At 52.8% G+C, this 16,493-nt stretch overlaps 35 non-coding genes across 35 annotated transcripts; 28 read left to right on the top strand and 7 right to left on the bottom strand.

Moving 5' to 3' along the window:
• The first annotated feature begins 917 nt into the window (after nt 1–917).
• Trnam-cau lies at nt 918–990 on the top strand. Its single transcript has one exon. It is a non-coding gene; the product is annotated as a tRNA-Met (tRNA).
• Nucleotides 991–1,298: 308 nt separating this feature from the next.
• On the top strand, nt 1,299–1,370 carry Trnae-uuc. Its single transcript has one exon. It is a non-coding gene; the product is annotated as a tRNA-Glu (tRNA).
• Nucleotides 1,371–1,666: 296 nt separating this feature from the next.
• Trnak-uuu lies at nt 1,667–1,739 on the top strand. The gene has a single exon. It is a non-coding gene; the product is annotated as a tRNA-Lys (tRNA).
• Nucleotides 1,740–1,878: 139 nt separating this feature from the next.
• Nucleotides 1,879–1,960, top strand: Trnas-aga. Its single transcript has one exon. It is a non-coding gene; the product is annotated as a tRNA-Ser (tRNA).
• Nucleotides 1,961–2,226: 266 nt separating this feature from the next.
• On the bottom strand, nt 2,227–2,298 carry Trnag-ucc. The gene has a single exon. It is a non-coding gene; the product is annotated as a tRNA-Gly (tRNA).
• Nucleotides 2,299–3,276: 978 nt separating this feature from the next.
• Nucleotides 3,277–3,349, top strand: Trnam-cau. The gene has a single exon. It is a non-coding gene; the product is annotated as a tRNA-Met (tRNA).
• Nucleotides 3,350–3,657: 308 nt separating this feature from the next.
• Nucleotides 3,658–3,729, top strand: Trnae-uuc. The gene has a single exon. It is a non-coding gene; the product is annotated as a tRNA-Glu (tRNA).
• A 296-nt stretch (nt 3,730–4,025) lies between these two features.
• Nucleotides 4,026–4,098, top strand: Trnak-uuu. The gene has a single exon. It is a non-coding gene; the product is annotated as a tRNA-Lys (tRNA).
• Nucleotides 4,099–4,237: 139 nt separating this feature from the next.
• Nucleotides 4,238–4,319, top strand: Trnas-aga. The gene has a single exon. It is a non-coding gene; the product is annotated as a tRNA-Ser (tRNA).
• Nucleotides 4,320–4,585: 266 nt separating this feature from the next.
• Trnag-ucc lies at nt 4,586–4,657 on the bottom strand. The gene has a single exon. It is a non-coding gene; the product is annotated as a tRNA-Gly (tRNA).
• Nucleotides 4,658–5,636: 979 nt separating this feature from the next.
• On the top strand, nt 5,637–5,709 carry Trnam-cau. The gene has a single exon. It is a non-coding gene; the product is annotated as a tRNA-Met (tRNA).
• A 308-nt stretch (nt 5,710–6,017) lies between these two features.
• Nucleotides 6,018–6,089, top strand: Trnae-uuc. The gene has a single exon. It is a non-coding gene; the product is annotated as a tRNA-Glu (tRNA).
• A 296-nt stretch (nt 6,090–6,385) lies between these two features.
• Trnak-uuu lies at nt 6,386–6,458 on the top strand. Its single transcript has one exon. It is a non-coding gene; the product is annotated as a tRNA-Lys (tRNA).
• A 139-nt stretch (nt 6,459–6,597) lies between these two features.
• Trnas-aga lies at nt 6,598–6,679 on the top strand. Its single transcript has one exon. It is a non-coding gene; the product is annotated as a tRNA-Ser (tRNA).
• Nucleotides 6,680–6,945: 266 nt separating this feature from the next.
• Trnag-ucc lies at nt 6,946–7,017 on the bottom strand. Its single transcript has one exon. It is a non-coding gene; the product is annotated as a tRNA-Gly (tRNA).
• Nucleotides 7,018–7,996: 979 nt separating this feature from the next.
• On the top strand, nt 7,997–8,069 carry Trnam-cau. Its single transcript has one exon. It is a non-coding gene; the product is annotated as a tRNA-Met (tRNA).
• Nucleotides 8,070–8,377: 308 nt separating this feature from the next.
• Nucleotides 8,378–8,449, top strand: Trnae-uuc. The gene has a single exon. It is a non-coding gene; the product is annotated as a tRNA-Glu (tRNA).
• Nucleotides 8,450–8,745: 296 nt separating this feature from the next.
• Trnak-uuu lies at nt 8,746–8,818 on the top strand. Its single transcript has one exon. It is a non-coding gene; the product is annotated as a tRNA-Lys (tRNA).
• Nucleotides 8,819–8,957: 139 nt separating this feature from the next.
• Trnas-aga lies at nt 8,958–9,039 on the top strand. Its single transcript has one exon. It is a non-coding gene; the product is annotated as a tRNA-Ser (tRNA).
• Nucleotides 9,040–9,305: 266 nt separating this feature from the next.
• Nucleotides 9,306–9,377, bottom strand: Trnag-ucc. Its single transcript has one exon. It is a non-coding gene; the product is annotated as a tRNA-Gly (tRNA).
• A 979-nt stretch (nt 9,378–10,356) lies between these two features.
• On the top strand, nt 10,357–10,429 carry Trnam-cau. The gene has a single exon. It is a non-coding gene; the product is annotated as a tRNA-Met (tRNA).
• Nucleotides 10,430–10,737: 308 nt separating this feature from the next.
• Nucleotides 10,738–10,809, top strand: Trnae-uuc. Its single transcript has one exon. It is a non-coding gene; the product is annotated as a tRNA-Glu (tRNA).
• Nucleotides 10,810–11,105: 296 nt separating this feature from the next.
• Trnak-uuu lies at nt 11,106–11,178 on the top strand. The gene has a single exon. It is a non-coding gene; the product is annotated as a tRNA-Lys (tRNA).
• A 139-nt stretch (nt 11,179–11,317) lies between these two features.
• Nucleotides 11,318–11,399, top strand: Trnas-aga. Its single transcript has one exon. It is a non-coding gene; the product is annotated as a tRNA-Ser (tRNA).
• Nucleotides 11,400–11,667: 268 nt separating this feature from the next.
• Nucleotides 11,668–11,739, bottom strand: Trnag-ucc. The gene has a single exon. It is a non-coding gene; the product is annotated as a tRNA-Gly (tRNA).
• An 813-nt stretch (nt 11,740–12,552) lies between these two features.
• Trnam-cau lies at nt 12,553–12,625 on the top strand. The gene has a single exon. It is a non-coding gene; the product is annotated as a tRNA-Met (tRNA).
• Nucleotides 12,626–12,947: 322 nt separating this feature from the next.
• Trnae-uuc lies at nt 12,948–13,019 on the top strand. Its single transcript has one exon. It is a non-coding gene; the product is annotated as a tRNA-Glu (tRNA).
• A 279-nt stretch (nt 13,020–13,298) lies between these two features.
• Nucleotides 13,299–13,371, top strand: Trnak-uuu. The gene has a single exon. It is a non-coding gene; the product is annotated as a tRNA-Lys (tRNA).
• Nucleotides 13,372–13,510: 139 nt separating this feature from the next.
• Trnas-aga lies at nt 13,511–13,592 on the top strand. Its single transcript has one exon. It is a non-coding gene; the product is annotated as a tRNA-Ser (tRNA).
• Nucleotides 13,593–13,870: 278 nt separating this feature from the next.
• Nucleotides 13,871–13,942, bottom strand: Trnag-ucc. Its single transcript has one exon. It is a non-coding gene; the product is annotated as a tRNA-Gly (tRNA).
• An 813-nt stretch (nt 13,943–14,755) lies between these two features.
• On the top strand, nt 14,756–14,828 carry Trnam-cau. The gene has a single exon. It is a non-coding gene; the product is annotated as a tRNA-Met (tRNA).
• Nucleotides 14,829–15,150: 322 nt separating this feature from the next.
• Trnae-uuc lies at nt 15,151–15,222 on the top strand. Its single transcript has one exon. It is a non-coding gene; the product is annotated as a tRNA-Glu (tRNA).
• Nucleotides 15,223–15,501: 279 nt separating this feature from the next.
• Trnak-uuu lies at nt 15,502–15,574 on the top strand. The gene has a single exon. It is a non-coding gene; the product is annotated as a tRNA-Lys (tRNA).
• A 139-nt stretch (nt 15,575–15,713) lies between these two features.
• Nucleotides 15,714–15,795, top strand: Trnas-aga. Its single transcript has one exon. It is a non-coding gene; the product is annotated as a tRNA-Ser (tRNA).
• Nucleotides 15,796–16,073: 278 nt separating this feature from the next.
• On the bottom strand, nt 16,074–16,145 carry Trnag-ucc. The gene has a single exon. It is a non-coding gene; the product is annotated as a tRNA-Gly (tRNA).
• Nucleotides 16,146–16,493: the final 348 nt, after the last annotated feature.

Raw genomic sequence — 16,493 nt, 5'->3', positions numbered from 1 at the left:
ATAGTAGCTGCAGGCGCTTTACGAGGTAGGAGGGTGCATCCACACGCATTCGGGTAGCGCCTCCACGCACGCTGCGTCTTTGGGCAAGACTAGTCGCCGCGGCCGCAAGGTTACTCACACGATAGAGATGAGCATTCGTTTTAAGGCAGTGTAGTGGAGCACTCCGCGTGTGTAGCACTTTTTTCGGTTGTATCCGACGTCGCTGGGTGGCAATCCCACTTTCCCCTGCAGAAAAGTACTCGGGAAGCACGGGCAGCTTGTCGAGCATCGGTGGTTCAATGGCATGTGCCTCAGTAGTGCAGTAGGCAGCGCGTAAGTCTCATAATCTTAAGGCTTGCCGGCACGATAGCTCAGCGTGTTCGGTCTGAGAGTTATCTGCCCTCTGTAATAAAAGACCGAGTCAACGATGAACATGAACGGGCGCCATCGGACGTCCGCCCCCAACAAATGCAACGAAAGAAATGAGAACAAAAAAAAAAAAAAATTGGTGAATGCTCGCTTAGCATGCGGACGGCACGGGTTCGAATCCCGGCCGATGCATCGTTCTGCTGTTCTCGCTATAATGCTGCCGCGCCGATTCCTCGCCTGAGCTGCGTCAGCCTCAGGAATGCATAGCAAGATTCGCTGTGAGAAGAACCATACACGCAGCACGCAATAGACCGTACTTGAACGGTCGCGTGCTATTTCTGAACTCTGACGACGGCCTGGCCCAACAGGCCGCTGTGTTCAGGTGCCGCAAGGGCGATGTACTGTAACCTCGGGCAGTGCTGCGTTCCGTTGAAAAAGCTGCGGCAGCAGTTTAATCTAGCAAGTAGGGAAAGCACGTGTAGCAACACAACAGATTCTTGAGAAAGCGCAAACTGTCTATCTCTAATATGAGAGACTTACCAAGTTTCCTGTAACATTACTTGCAACGTGCCTCGGTAGCGCAGTAGGTAGCGCGTAAGTCTCATAATCTTAAGGTCGTGAGTTCGATCCTCACCCGGGGCATTTAATTTGCTGTACATCATGGCTGAATTAACGGCGTTGCTGTTGCTAGGGAACGAACTTAATTGTCGTTCGTTATCCACAAGGAGTCTACGCCCCAGCGTCAATATGTTTATTTCCAATTATGACAACGTACAACTTTGATCTTTCTCTTCCCTTGTTAGGAGTAAAATAATGAATAGTCAATTTCGAGCTGTGCGCCATGCCAGTCTGTAGGCGCAAATATGCTCGCAAACGGAGAACTGCACTGAGTCCAGATTCAGCACGAAATACGAGAGGAGACGGAGAAAACCTCACGCTCATCGAGCAACTCCGGTGTGGTCTAGTGGCTAGGATACCTGGCTTTCACCCAGGAGGCCCGGGTTCGATTTCCGGTACCGGAACGGAAGTTTTTGCGCACACAACGCTCCACGTTTTGGCCTTCGAACTGTCGTTTGTCGCCCACCTTGCGAAGCTTCGACCGAACGTAATCGGGGAAAACAGGCACATGATGCAATTACTGTCGGCACCGAAATAAAGGGAGAAGAGGCTCTGGTCCGCTGTTGGGCTGCTACCAGCGTCAGTGGGAAGTCGGTGAAGTCGCCAGTTGCGCCAGAAGCCAGAAATTACCGTAGTACGCCTACACACGCGTTCCAGTTATTTACATTGCTTGCAGCCGCTCCATCCACAAGGAGCGTGAGCCCGGATAGCTCAGTCGGTAGAGCATTAGGCTTTTAACCTAAGGGTCCAGGGTTCAAGTCCCTGTCCGGGCGAAGATTTTAACGTTTCCGTAATGGCTCGTCTCGTAGCGATGGTAACCCTGCCGTAATCAGTACACGGAGTTCGTTTCCTGTCAACAGTCTGCGCAGACCGGTTGGATTCTTCACGATTCCAGGGAAACTTCAGTTACGAGCAGTCGTGGCCGAGTGGTTAAGGCGTCTGACTAGAAATCAGATTCCCTCTGGGAGCGTAGGTTCGAGTCCTACCGACTGCGTCGGTTTTTTCTTTAAGAACAACGAGCAGAAAATTTCGCAGATTGCCTGTCGTTTTGGTACCTCTCCACACCTCGCCTCTCACAGCCGTTTATAGTGCCTGTCCTTTTGATAAGGGCGAATTCCAAGCGTCAGCTTTCGCGTCAGCCGAGCAAAGTCGGGACAAGTCGGGACATACGACAGGATGGTCTGCGTGGAACTACGACGAAAAAAACCTTCATTTAACAGCACGCGGCTCACATACTCATACGAAAAAACCGGCGCCACTTGCGGTGGCCGGGAATCGAACCCGGATCAACTGCTTGGAAGGCAACTATGCTCACCATTACACCACCACCGCACAGGCGCTGCTCGCAACGCCCCGCTGTGTCGGCTTCCTGCCCGCCAGCAGCGGCCCACGGTGATAGTAGCTGCAGGCGCTTTACGAGGTAGGAGGGTGCATCCACACGCATTCGGGTAGCGCCTCCACGCACGCTGCGTCTTTGGGCAAGACTAGTCGCCGCGGCCGCAAGGTTACTCACACGATAGAGATGAGCATTCGTTTTAAGGCAGTGTAGTGGAGCACTCCGCGTGTGTAGCACTTTTTTCGGTTGTATCCGACGTCGCTGGGTGGCAATCCCACTTTCCCCTGCAGAAAAGTACTCGGGAAGCACGGGCAGCTTGTCGAGCATCGGTGGTTCAATGGCATGTGCCTCAGTAGTGCAGTAGGCAGCGCGTAAGTCTCATAATCTTAAGGCTTGCCGGCACGATAGCTCAGCGTGTTCGGTCTGAGAGTTATCTGCCCTCTGTAATAAAAGACCGAGTCAACGATGAACATGAACGGGCGCCATCGGACGTCCGCCCCCAACAAATGCAACGAAAGAAATGAGAACAAAAAAAAAAAAATTGGTGAATGCTCGCTTAGCATGCGGACGGCACGGGTTCGAATCCCGGCCGATGCATCGTTCTGCTGTTCTCGCTATAATGCTGCCGCGCCGATTCCTCGCCTGAGCTGCGTCAGCCTCAGGAATGCATAGCAAGATTCGCTGTGAGAAGAACCATACACGCAGCACGCAATAGACCGTACTTGAACGGTCGCGTGCTATTTCTGAACTCTGACGACGGCCTGGCCCAACAGGCCGCTGTGTTCAGGTGCCGCAAGGGCGATGTACTGTAACCTCGGGCAGTGCTGCGTTCCGTTGAAAAAGCTGCGGCAGCAGTTTAATCTAGCAAGTAGGGAAAGCACGTGTAGCAACACAACAGATTCTTGAGAAAGCGCAAACTGTCTATCTCTAATATGAGAGACTTACCAAGTTTCCTGTAACATTACTTGCAACGTGCCTCGGTAGCGCAGTAGGTAGCGCGTAAGTCTCATAATCTTAAGGTCGTGAGTTCGATCCTCACCCGGGGCATTTAATTTGCTGTACATCATGGCTGAATTAACGGCGTTGCTGTTGCTAGGGAACGAACTTAATTGTCGTTCGTTATCCACAAGGAGTCTACGCCCCAGCGTCAATATGTTTATTTCCAATTATGACAACGTACAACTTTGATCTTTCTCTTCCCTTGTTAGGAGTAAAATAATGAATAGTCAATTTCGAGCTGTGCGCCATGCCAGTCTGTAGGCGCAAATATGCTCGCAAACGGAGAACTGCACTGAGTCCAGATTCAGCACGAAATACGAGAGGAGACGGAGAAAACCTCACGCTTATCGAGCAACTCCGGTGTGGTCCAGTGGCTAGGATACCTGGCTTTCACCCAGGAGGCCCGGGTTCGATTTCCGGTACCGGAACGGAAGTTTTTGCGCACACAACGCTCCACGTTTTGGCCTTCGAACTGTCGTTTGTCGCCCACCTTGCGAAGCTTCGACCGAACGTAATCGGGGAAAACAGGCACATGATGCAATTACTGTCGGCACCGAAATAAAGGGAGAAGAGGCTCTGGTCCGCTGTTGGGCTGCTACCAGCGTCAGTGGGAAGTCGGTGAAGTCGCCAGTTGCGCCAGAAGCCAGAAATTACCGTAGTACGCCTACACACGCGTTCCAGTTATTTACATTGCTTGCAGCCGCTCCATCCACAAGGAGCGTGAGCCCGGATAGCTCAGTCGGTAGAGCATTAGGCTTTTAACCTAAGGGTCCAGGGTTCAAGTCCCTGTCCGGGCGAAGATTTTAACGTTTCCGTAATGGCTCGTCTCGTAGCGATGGTAACCCTGCCGTAATCAGTACACGGAGTTCGTTTCCTGTCAACAGTCTGCGCAGACCGGTTGGATTCTTCACGATTCCAGGGAAACTTCAGTTACGAGCAGTCGTGGCCGAGTGGTTAAGGCGTCTGACTAGAAATCAGATTCCCTCTGGGAGCGTAGGTTCGAGTCCTACCGACTGCGTCGGTTTTTTCTTTAAGAACAACGAGCAGAAAATTTCGCAGATTGCCTGTCGTTTTGGTACCTCTCCACACCTCGCCTCTCACAGCCGTTTATAGTGCCTGTCCTTTTGATAAGGGCGAATTCCAAGCGTCAGCTTTCGCGTCAGCCGAGCAAAGTCGGGACAAGTCGGGACATACGACAGGATGGTCTGCGTGGAACTACGACGAAAAAAACCTTCATTTAACAGCACGCGGCTGACATACTCATACGAAAAAACCGGCGCCACTTGCGGTGGCCGGGAATCGAACCCGGATCAACTGCTTGGAAGGCAACTATGCTCACCATTACACCACCACCGCACAGGCGCTGCTCGCAACGCCCCGCTGTGTCGGCTTCCTGCCCGCCAGCAGCGGCCCACGGTGATAGTAGCTGCAGGCGCTTTACGAGGTAGGAGGGTGCATCCACACGCATTCGGGTAGCGCCTCCACGCACGCTGCGTCTTTGGGCAAGACTAGTCGCCGCGGCCGCAAGGTTACTCACACGATAGAGATGAGCATTCGTTTTAAGGCAGTGTAGTGGAGCACTCCGCGTGTGTAGCACTTTTTTCGGTTGTATCCGACGTCGCTGGGTGGCAATCCCACTTTCCCCTGCAGAAAAGTACTCGGGAAGCACGGGCAGCTTGTCGAGCATCGGTGGTTCAATGGCATGTGCCTCAGTAGTGCAGTAGGCAGCGCGTAAGTCTCATAATCTTAAGGCTTGCCGGCACGATAGCTCAGCGTGTTCGGTCTGAGAGTTATCTGCCCTCTGTAATAAAAGACCGAGTCAACGATGAACATGAACGGGCGCCATCGGACGTCCGCCCCCAACAAATGCAACGAAAGAAATGAGAACAAAAAAAAAAAAAATTGGTGAATGCTCGCTTAGCATGCGGACGGCACGGGTTCGAATCCCGGCCGATGCATCGTTCTGCTGTTCTCGCTATAATGCTGCCGCGCCGATTCCTCGCCTGAGCTGCGTCAGCCTCAGGAATGCATAGCAAGATTCGCTGTGAGAAGAACCATACACGCAGCACGCAATAGACCGTACTTGAACGGTCGCGTGCTATTTCTGAACTCTGACGACGGCCTGGCCCAACAGGCCGCTGTGTTCAGGTGCCGCAAGGGCGATGTACTGTAACCTCGGGCAGTGCTGCGTTCCGTTGAAAAAGCTGCGGCAGCAGTTTAATCTAGCAAGTAGGGAAAGCACGTGTAGCAACACAACAGATTCTTGAGAAAGCGCAAACTGTCTATCTCTAATATGAGAGACTTACCAAGTTTCCTGTAACATTACTTGCAACGTGCCTCGGTAGCGCAGTAGGTAGCGCGTAAGTCTCATAATCTTAAGGTCGTGAGTTCGATCCTCACCCGGGGCATTTAATTTGCTGTACATCATGGCTGAATTAACGGCGTTGCTGTTGCTAGGGAACGAACTTAATTGTCGTTCGTTATCCACAAGGAGTCTACGCCCCAGCGTCAATATGTTTATTTCCAATTATGACAACGTACAACTTTGATCTTTCTCTTCCCTTGTTAGGAGTAAAATAATGAATAGTCAATTTCGAGCTGTGCGCCATGCCAGTCTGTAGGCGCAAATATGCTCGCAAACGGAGAACTGCACTGAGTCCAGATTCAGCACGAAATACGAGAGGAGACGGAGAAAACCTCACGCTCATCGAGCAACTCCGGTGTGGTCTAGTGGCTAGGATACCTGGCTTTCACCCAGGAGGCCCGGGTTCGATTTCCGGTACCGGAACGGAAGTTTTTGCGCACACAACGCTCCACGTTTTGGCCTTCGAACTGTCGTTTGTCGCCCACCTTGCGAAGCTTCGACCGAACGTAATCGGGGAAAACAGGCACATGATGCAATTACTGTCGGCACCGAAATAAAGGGAGAAGAGGCTCTGGTCCGCTGTTGGGCTGCTACCAGCGTCAGTGGGAAGTCGGTGAAGTCGCCAGTTGCGCCAGAAGCCAGAAATTACCGTAGTACGCCTACACACGCGTTCCAGTTATTTACATTGCTTGCAGCCGCTCCATCCACAAGGAGCGTGAGCCCGGATAGCTCAGTCGGTAGAGCATTAGGCTTTTAACCTAAGGGTCCAGGGTTCAAGTCCCTGTCCGGGCGAAGATTTTAACGTTTCCGTAATGGCTCGTCTCGTAGCGATGGTAACCCTGCCGTAATCAGTACACGGAGTTCGTTTCCTGTCAACAGTCTGCGCAGACCGGTTGGATTCTTCACGATTCCAGGGAAACTTCAGTTACGAGCAGTCGTGGCCGAGTGGTTAAGGCGTCTGACTAGAAATCAGATTCCCTCTGGGAGCGTAGGTTCGAGTCCTACCGACTGCGTCGGTTTTTTCTTTAAGAACAACGAGCAGAAAATTTCGCAGATTGCCTGTCGTTTTGGTACCTCTCCACACCTCGCCTCTCACAGCCGTTTATAGTGCCTGTCCTTTTGATAAGGGCGAATTCCAAGCGTCAGCTTTCGCGTCAGCCGAGCAAAGTCGGGACAAGTCGGGACATACGACAGGATGGTCTGCGTGGAACTACGACGAAAAAAACCTTCATTTAACAGCACGCGGCTGACATACTCATACGAAAAAACCGGCGCCACTTGCGGTGGCCGGGAATCGAACCCGGATCAACTGCTTGGAAGGCAACTATGCTCACCATTACACCACCACCGCACAGGCGCTGCTCGCAACGCCCCGCTGTGTCGGCTTCCTGCCCGCCAGCAGCGGCCCACGGTGATAGTAGCTGCAGGCGCTTTACGAGGTAGGAGGGTGCATCCACACGCATTCGGGTAGCGCCTCCACGCACGCTGCGTCTTTGGGCAAGACTAGTCGCCGCGGCCGCAAGGTTACTCACACGATAGAGATGAGCATTCGTTTTAAGGCAGTGTAGTGGAGCACTCCGCGTGTGTAGCACTTTTTTCGGTTGTATCCGACGTCGCTGGGTGGCAATCCCACTTTCCCCTGCAGAAAAGTACTCGGGAAGCACGGGCAGCTTGTCGAGCATCGGTGGTTCAATGGCATGTGCCTCAGTAGTGCAGTAGGCAGCGCGTAAGTCTCATAATCTTAAGGCTTGCCGGCACGATAGCTCAGCGTGTTCGGTCTGAGAGTTATCTGCCCTCTGTAATAAAAGACCGAGTCAACGATGAACATGAACGGGCGCCATCGGACGTCCGCCCCCAACAAATGCAACGAAAGAAATGAGAACAAAAAAAAAAAAAATTGGTGAATGCTCGCTTAGCATGCGGACGGCACGGGTTCGAATCCCGGCCGATGCATCGTTCTGCTGTTCTCGCTATAATGCTGCCGCGCCGATTCCTCGCCTGAGCTGCGTCAGCCTCAGGAATGCATAGCAAGATTCGCTGTGAGAAGAACCATACACGCAGCACGCAATAGACCGTACTTGAACGGTCGCGTGCTATTTCTGAACTCTGACGACGGCCTGGCCCAACAGGCCGCTGTGTTCAGGTGCCGCAAGGGCGATGTACTGTAACCTCGGGCAGTGCTGCGTTCCGTTGAAAAAGCTGCGGCAGCAGTTTAATCTAGCAAGTAGGGAAAGCACGTGTAGCAACACAACAGATTCTTGAGAAAGCGCAAACTGTCTATCTCTAATATGAGAGACTTACCAAGTTTCCTGTAACATTACTTGCAACGTGCCTCGGTAGCGCAGTAGGTAGCGCGTAAGTCTCATAATCTTAAGGTCGTGAGTTCGATCCTCACCCGGGGCATTTAATTTGCTGTACATCATGGCTGAATTAACGGCGTTGCTGTTGCTAGGGAACGAACTTAATTGTCGTTCGTTATCCACAAGGAGTCTACGCCCCAGCGTCAATATGTTTATTTCCAATTATGACAACGTACAACTTTGATCTTTCTCTTCCCTTGTTAGGAGTAAAATAATGAATAGTCAATTTCGAGCTGTGCGCCATGCCAGTCTGTAGGCGCAAATATGCTCGCAAACGGAGAACTGCACTGAGTCCAGATTCAGCACGAAATACGAGAGGAGACGGAGAAAACCTCACGCTCATCGAGCAACTCCGGTGTGGTCTAGTGGCTAGGATACCTGGCTTTCACCCAGGAGGCCCGGGTTCGATTTCCGGTACCGGAACGGAAGTTTTTGCGCACACAACGCTCCACGTTTTGGCCTTCGAACTGTCGTTTGTCGCCCACCTTGCGAAGCTTCGACCGAACGTAATCGGGGAAAACAGGCACATGATGCAATTACTGTCGGCACCGAAATAAAGGGAGAAGAGGCTCTGGTCCGCTGTTGGGCTGCTACCAGCGTCAGTGGGAAGTCGGTGAAGTCGCCAGTTGCGCCAGAAGCCAGAAATTACCGTAGTACGCCTACACACGCGTTCCAGTTATTTACATTGCTTGCAGCCGCTCCATCCACAAGGAGCGTGAGCCCGGATAGCTCAGTCGGTAGAGCATTAGGCTTTTAACCTAAGGGTCCAGGGTTCAAGTCCCTGTCCGGGCGAAGATTTTAACGTTTCCGTAATGGCTCGTCTCGTAGCGATGGTAACCCTGCCGTAATCAGTACACGGAGTTCGTTTCCTGTCAACAGTCTGCGCAGACCGGTTGGATTCTTCACGATTCCAGGGAAACTTCAGTTACGAGCAGTCGTGGCCGAGTGGTTAAGGCGTCTGACTAGAAATCAGATTCCCTCTGGGAGCGTAGGTTCGAGTCCTACCGACTGCGTCGGTTTTTTCTTTAAGAACAACGAGCAGAAAATTTCGCAGATTGCCTGTCGTTTTGGTACCTCTCCACACCTCGCCTCTCACAGCCGTTTATAGTGCCTGTCCTTTTGATAAGGGCGAATTCCAAGCGTCAGCTTTCGCGTCAGCCGAGCAAAGTCGGGACAAGTCGGGACATACGACAGGATGGTCTGCGTGGAACTACGACGAAAAAAACCTTCATTTAACAGCACGCGGCTGACATACTCATACGAAAAAACCGGCGCCACTTGCGGTGGCCGGGAATCGAACCCGGATCAACTGCTTGGAAGGCAACTATGCTCACCATTACACCACCACCGCACAGGCGCTGCTCGCAACGCCCCGCTGTGTCGGCTTCCTGCCCGCCAGCAGCGGCCCACGGTGATAGTAGCTGCAGGCGCTTTACGAGGTAGGAGGGTGCATCCACACGCATTCGGGTAGCGCCTCCACGCACGCTGCGTCTTTGGGCAAGACTAGTCGCCGCGGCCGCAAGGTTACTCACACGATAGAGATGAGCATTCGTTTTAAGGCAGTGTAGTGGAGCACTCCGCGTGTGTAGCACTTTTTTCGGTTGTATCCGACGTCGCTGGGTGGCAATCCCACTTTCCCCTGCAGAAAAGTACTCGGGAAGCACGGGCAGCTTGTCGAGCATCGGTGGTTCAATGGCATGTGCCTCAGTAGTGCAGTAGGCAGCGCGTAAGTCTCATAATCTTAAGGCTTGCCGGCACGATAGCTCAGCGTGTTCGGTCTGAGAGTTATCTGCCCTCTGTAATAAAAGACCGAGTCAACGATGAACATGAACGGGCGCCATCGGACGTCCGCCCCCAACAAATGCAACGAAAGAAATGAGAACAAAAAAAAAAAAAATTGGTGAATGCTCGCTTAGCATGCGGACGGCACGGGTTCGAATCCCGGCCGATGCATCGTTCTGCTGTTCTCGCTATAATGCTGCCGCGCCGATTCCTCGCCTGAGCTGCGTCAGCCTCAGGAATGCATAGCAAGATTCGCTGTGAGAAGAACCATACACGCAGCACGCAATAGACCGTACTTGAACGGTCGCGTGCTATTTCTGAACTCTGACGACGGCCTGGCCCAACAGGCCGCTGTGTTCAGGTGCCGCAAGGGCGATGTACTGTAACCTCGGGCAGTGCTGCGTTCCGTTGAAAAAGCTGCGGCAGCAGTTTAATCTAGCAAGTAGGGAAAGCACGTGTAGCAACACAACAGATTCTTGAGAAAGCGCAAACTGTCTATCTCTAATATGAGAGACTTACCAAGTTTCCTGTAACATTACTTGCAACGTGCCTCGGTAGCGCAGTAGGTAGCGCGTAAGTCTCATAATCTTAAGGTCGTGAGTTCGATCCTCACCCGGGGCATTTAATTTGCTGTACATCATGGCTGAATTAACGGCGTTGCTGTTGCTAGGGAACGAACTTAATTGTCGTTCGTTATCCACAAGGAGTCTACGCCCCAGCGTCAATATGTTTATTTCCAATTATGACAACGTACAACTTTGATCTTTCTCTTCCCTTGTTAGGAGTAAAATAATGAATAGTCAATTTCGAGCTGTGCGCCATGCCAGTCTGTAGGCGCAAATATGCTCGCAAACGGAGAACTGCACTGAGTCCAGATTCAGCACGAAATACGAGAGGAGACGGAGAAAACCTCACGCTCATCGAGCAACTCCGGTGTGGTCTAGTGGCTAGGATACCTGGCTTTCACCCAGGAGGCCCGGGTTCGATTTCCGGTACCGGAACGGAAGTTTTTGCGCACACAACGCTCCACGTTTTGGCCTTCGAACTGTCGTTTGTCGCCCACCTTGCGAAGCTTCGACCGAACGTAATCGGGGAAAACAGGCACATGATGCAATTACTGTCGGCACCGAAATAAAGGGAGAAGAGGCTCTGGTCCGCTGTTGGGCTGCTACCAGCGTCAGTGGGAAGTCGGTGAAGTCGCCAGTTGCGCCAGAAGCCAGAAATTACCGTAGTACGCCTACACACGCGTTCCAGTTATTTACATTGCTTGCAGCCGCTCCATCCACAAGGAGCGTGAGCCCGGATAGCTCAGTCGGTAGAGCATTAGGCTTTTAACCTAAGGGTCCAGGGTTCAAGTCCCTGTCCGGGCGAAGATTTTAACGTTTCCGTAATGGCTCGTCTCGTAGCGATGGTAACCCTGCCGTAATCAGTACACGGAGTTCGTTTCCTGTCAACAGTCTGCGCAGACCGGTTGGATTCTTCACGATTCCAGGGAAACTTCAGTTACGAGCAGTCGTGGCCGAGTGGTTAAGGCGTCTGACTAGAAATCAGATTCCCTCTGGGAGCGTAGGTTCGAGTCCTACCGACTGCGTCGGTTTTTTCTTTAAGAACAACGAGCAGAAAATTTCGCAGATTGCCTGTCGTTTTGGTACCTCTCCACACCTCGCCTCTCACAGCCGTTTATAGTGCCTGTCCTTTTGATAAGGGCGAATTCCAAGCGTCAGCTTTCGCGTCAGCCGAGCAAAGTCGGGACAAGTCGGGACATACTACAGGATGGCCTGCGTGGAGCAACGACGGAAAGAAAACGTTAATTTAACAGCACGTGGCTCACATACTCATACGTAAAAATTTGCGCCCGTTGCGGTGGCCGGGAATCGAACCCGGATCAACTGCTTGGAAGGCAACTATGCTCACCATTACACCACCACCGCACAGCCGATGCTCGTAACGCCGCGCTGTGTCGGCTTCCCGCCCGCCGGCAGCGGCCCACGGTGATAGTAGCTGTAGGCGCTTTACGAGGTAGGAGGGTGCATCCACACGCGTTCGGGCAGCGCCTCCACGCACGCTGCGTCTTTGGGCAAGACTCGTCGCCGCGGCCGCAAGGTTACTCACACGATAGTGATGAGCGGTCGCTTTAAGGCAGTGTAGTGGGGGACTCCGCGTGTGTAGCACTTTTTTCGGTTGTATCCGGCGTCGTTGGGTGGCAATCCCACTTTCCCTGCAGACAGCTACTCTGGAATATGCTCGGGAAGCACGGTCGACCGCCCCCAACAAATGCAACTAAAAAAATGAGAACAACAACAAAAAAAGCGGCAGGTTGTTCGCCTACCACGCGGGCGGCCCGGGTTCGATTCCCGGCCGATGCATCGTTTTGCTGTTCTCGCTATAATGCTGCCGCGCCGATTGCTCGTTTGAGCTGCGTCAGCCTCAGGAATGTATAGCAGGATTCGCTGTGAGAAGAACCAAACACGCAGCACGCAAGAGACCGTACTTGGACGGACGCGTGCTATATCTGAACTCTAGCGTCAGCCTGGCCCTACAGGCCGCTGTGTTCAGGTGCCGCAAGGGCGATGTACTGTAACCTCAGGCAGTGCTGCTTTCCGTTGGAAGAGCCGCGGCAGCAGTTTAATCTAGCAATTCGGGAAAGCACGTGTAGCAACACAACAGATTCTTGAGAAAGCGCAAACTGTCTATCTCTAATATGCGAGACTTACCAAGTTTCCTGGGACGTTGGTCGCAAACGTGCCTCGGTAGCGCAGTGGGCAGCGCGTAAGTCTCATAATCTTAAGGTCGTGAGTTCGATCCTCACCTGGGGCATTTAATTTGCTGTACATCATGGCTGAATTAACGGCGTTGCTGTTGCTAGGGAACGAACTGAATTGTCGTTTGTTATCCACAAGGAGTCCACGCCTCAGCGTCAAAATGTTTACATCCAGCTATGGCAAGGTACAGCTTTGACCTTTCTCCTCCCCTGTTATGAGTAAAATATGATGCAAACAGCAATGAATAGTCAGTTTCGAGCTGTGCGCCATGCCAGTCTGTACGCGCAAATATGCTCGCAAACAGAGAACACCACTGAGTCCGGATTCAGCGCGAAATGCCAGAGGAGAGGGAGTTAACCTGACACTTAACGAGCAAATCCGGTGTGGTCTAGTGGCTAGGATACCTGGCTTTCACCCAGGAGGCCCGGGTTCGATTCCCGGTACCGGAAGGGAAGTTTTTGCGCACACGACCCTCCATGTTTTGGCCCTCCAACCCTCGTTTGTCGCCCTCCTTCCGGAGCTTCAACCGAGCGTAATCGGGGAAAACAGGCACGAGATGCAATTACTGTCAGCACCGGGATAAAGGGAGAAGAGGCACTGGTCCCCTGTTGGGCTGCTACCAGCGTCAGTGGCAAGTCGGTGAAGTCGCCAGTTGCGCCAGAAGCCAGCAATTACGCGTTCCAGTTATTCACATTGCCTGCAGCTGCTCCATCCCACAACAAGTGTGAGCCCGGATAGCTCAGTCGGTAGAGCATTAGGCTTTTAACCTAAGGGTCCAGGGTTCGAGTCCCTGTCCGGGCGAAGATTTTAACGCTTCCGTAATGGCTCGTCTCGTAGCGCTGGTAGCCCTGTCGTAATCAGTGCACGGAGTTCGTTTCCTGTCAACATACTGCGCAGAACGGTTTGAGTTTTCACGATTCGAGGGAACTTTTGGCTGCGAGCAGTCGTGGCCGAGTGGTTAAGGCGTCTGACTAGAAATCAGATTCCCTCTGGGAGCGTAGGTTCGAGTCCTACCGACTGCGTCTCTCTTTTTTATTTTTTTGTTTAAGAAGAAGGAGCAGAAAATTTCGCAGTTTGCCTGTCGTTTTGGTACTTCGCTACACCTCACCTCTCACAGCCGTTTATATCGCCTGTCCTCTTGATAAGGGCGAATTCCAAGCGTCAGCTTTCGCGTCAGCCGAGCAAAGTCGGGACAAGTCGGGACATACTACAGGATGGCCTGCGTGGAGCAACGACGGAAAGAAAACGTTAATTTAACAGCACGTGGCTCACATACTCATACGTAAAAATTTGCGCCCGTTGCGGTGGCCGGGAATCGAACCCGGATCAACTGCTTGGAAGGCAACTATGCTCACCATTACACCACCACCGCACAGCCGATGCTCGTAACGCCGCGCTGTGTCGGCTTCCCGCCCGCCGGCAGCGGCCCACGGTGATAGTAGCTGTAGGCGCTTTACGAGGTAGGAGGGTGCATCCACACGCGTTCGGGCAGCGCCTCCACGCACGCTGCGTCTTTGGGCAAGACTCGTCGCCGCGGCCGCAAGGTTACTCACACGATAGTGATGAGCGGTCGCTTTAAGGCAGTGTAGTGGGGGACTCCGCGTGTGTAGCACTTTTTTCGGTTGTATCCGGCGTCGTTGGGTGGCAATCCCACTTTCCCTGCAGACAGCTACTCTGGAATATGCTCGGGAAGCACGGTCGACCGCCCCCAACAAATGCAACTAAAAAAATGAGAACAACAACAAAAAAAGCGGCAGGTTGTTCGCCTACCACGCGGGCGGCCCGGGTTCGATTCCCGGCCGATGCATCGTTTTGCTGTTCTCGCTATAATGCTGCCGCGCCGATTGCTCGTTTGAGCTGCGTCAGCCTCAGGAATGTATAGCAGGATTCGCTGTGAGAAGAACCAAACACGCAGCACGCAAGAGACCGTACTTGGACGGACGCGTGCTATATCTGAACTCTAGCGTCAGCCTGGCCCTACAGGCCGCTGTGTTCAGGTGCCGCAAGGGCGATGTACTGTAACCTCAGGCAGTGCTGCTTTCCGTTGGAAGAGCCGCGGCAGCAGTTTAATCTAGCAATTCGGGAAAGCACGTGTAGCAACACAACAGATTCTTGAGAAAGCGCAAACTGTCTATCTCTAATATGCGAGACTTACCAAGTTTCCTGGGACGTTGGTCGCAAACGTGCCTCGGTAGCGCAGTGGGCAGCGCGTAAGTCTCATAATCTTAAGGTCGTGAGTTCGATCCTCACCTGGGGCATTTAATTTGCTGTACATCATGGCTGAATTAACGGCGTTGCTGTTGCTAGGGAACGAACTGAATTGTCGTTTGTTATCCACAAGGAGTCCACGCCTCAGCGTCAAAATGTTTACATCCAGCTATGGCAAGGTACAGCTTTGACCTTTCTCCTCCCCTGTTATGAGTAAAATATGATGCAAACAGCAATGAATAGTCAGTTTCGAGCTGTGCGCCATGCCAGTCTGTACGCGCAAATATGCTCGCAAACAGAGAACACCACTGAGTCCGGATTCAGCGCGAAATGCCAGAGGAGAGGGAGTTAACCTGACACTTAACGAGCAAATCCGGTGTGGTCTAGTGGCTAGGATACCTGGCTTTCACCCAGGAGGCCCGGGTTCGATTCCCGGTACCGGAAGGGAAGTTTTTGCGCACACGACCCTCCATGTTTTGGCCCTCCAACCCTCGTTTGTCGCCCTCCTTCCGGAGCTTCAACCGAGCGTAATCGGGGAAAACAGGCACGAGATGCAATTACTGTCAGCACCGGGATAAAGGGAGAAGAGGCACTGGTCCCCTGTTGGGCTGCTACCAGCGTCAGTGGCAAGTCGGTGAAGTCGCCAGTTGCGCCAGAAGCCAGCAATTACGCGTTCCAGTTATTCACATTGCCTGCAGCTGCTCCATCCCACAACAAGTGTGAGCCCGGATAGCTCAGTCGGTAGAGCATTAGGCTTTTAACCTAAGGGTCCAGGGTTCGAGTCCCTGTCCGGGCGAAGATTTTAACGCTTCCGTAATGGCTCGTCTCGTAGCGCTGGTAGCCCTGTCGTAATCAGTGCACGGAGTTCGTTTCCTGTCAACATACTGCGCAGAACGGTTTGAGTTTTCACGATTCGAGGGAACTTTTGGCTGCGAGCAGTCGTGGCCGAGTGGTTAAGGCGTCTGACTAGAAATCAGATTCCCTCTGGGAGCGTAGGTTCGAGTCCTACCGACTGCGTCTCTCTTTTTTATTTTTTTGTTTAAGAAGAAGGAGCAGAAAATTTCGCAGTTTGCCTGTCGTTTTGGTACTTCGCTACACCTCACCTCTCACAGCCGTTTATATCGCCTGTCCTCTTGATAAGGGCGAATTCCAAGCGTCAGCTTTCGCGTCAGCCGAGCAAAGTCGGGACAAGTCGGGACATACTACAGGATGGCCTGCGTGGAGCAACGACGGAAAGAAAACGTTAATTTAACAGCACGTGGCTCACATACTCATACGTAAAAATTTGCGCCCGTTGCGGTGGCCGGGAATCGAACCCGGATCAACTGCTTGGAAGGCAACTATGCTCACCATTACACCACCACCGCACAGCCGATGCTCGTAACGCCGCGCTGTGTCGGCTTCCCGCCCGCCGGCAGCGGCCCACGGTGATAGTAGCTGTAGGCGCTTTACGAGGTAGGAGGGTGCATCCACACGCGTTCGGGCAGCGCCTCCACGCACGCTGCGTCTTTGGGCAAGACTCGTCGCCGCGGCCGCAAGGTTACTCACACGATAGTGATGAGCGGTCGCTTTAAGGCAGTGTAGTGGGGGACTCCGCGTGTGTAGCACTTTTTTCGGTTGTATCCGGCGTCGTTGGGTGGCAATCCCACTTTCCCTGCAGACAGCTACTCTGGAATATGCTCGGGAAGCACGGTCGACCGCCCCCAACAAATGCA

Source organism: Schistocerca americana, unplaced genomic scaffold (assembly GCF_021461395.2).
Source record: "Schistocerca americana isolate TAMUIC-IGC-003095 unplaced genomic scaffold, iqSchAmer2.1 HiC_scaffold_508, whole genome shotgun sequence".
In the NCBI taxonomy this organism is placed as follows: domain Eukaryota; kingdom Metazoa; phylum Arthropoda; class Insecta; order Orthoptera; family Acrididae; genus Schistocerca; species Schistocerca americana.
This window is presented reverse-complemented; position numbering and strand designations above follow the sequence as displayed.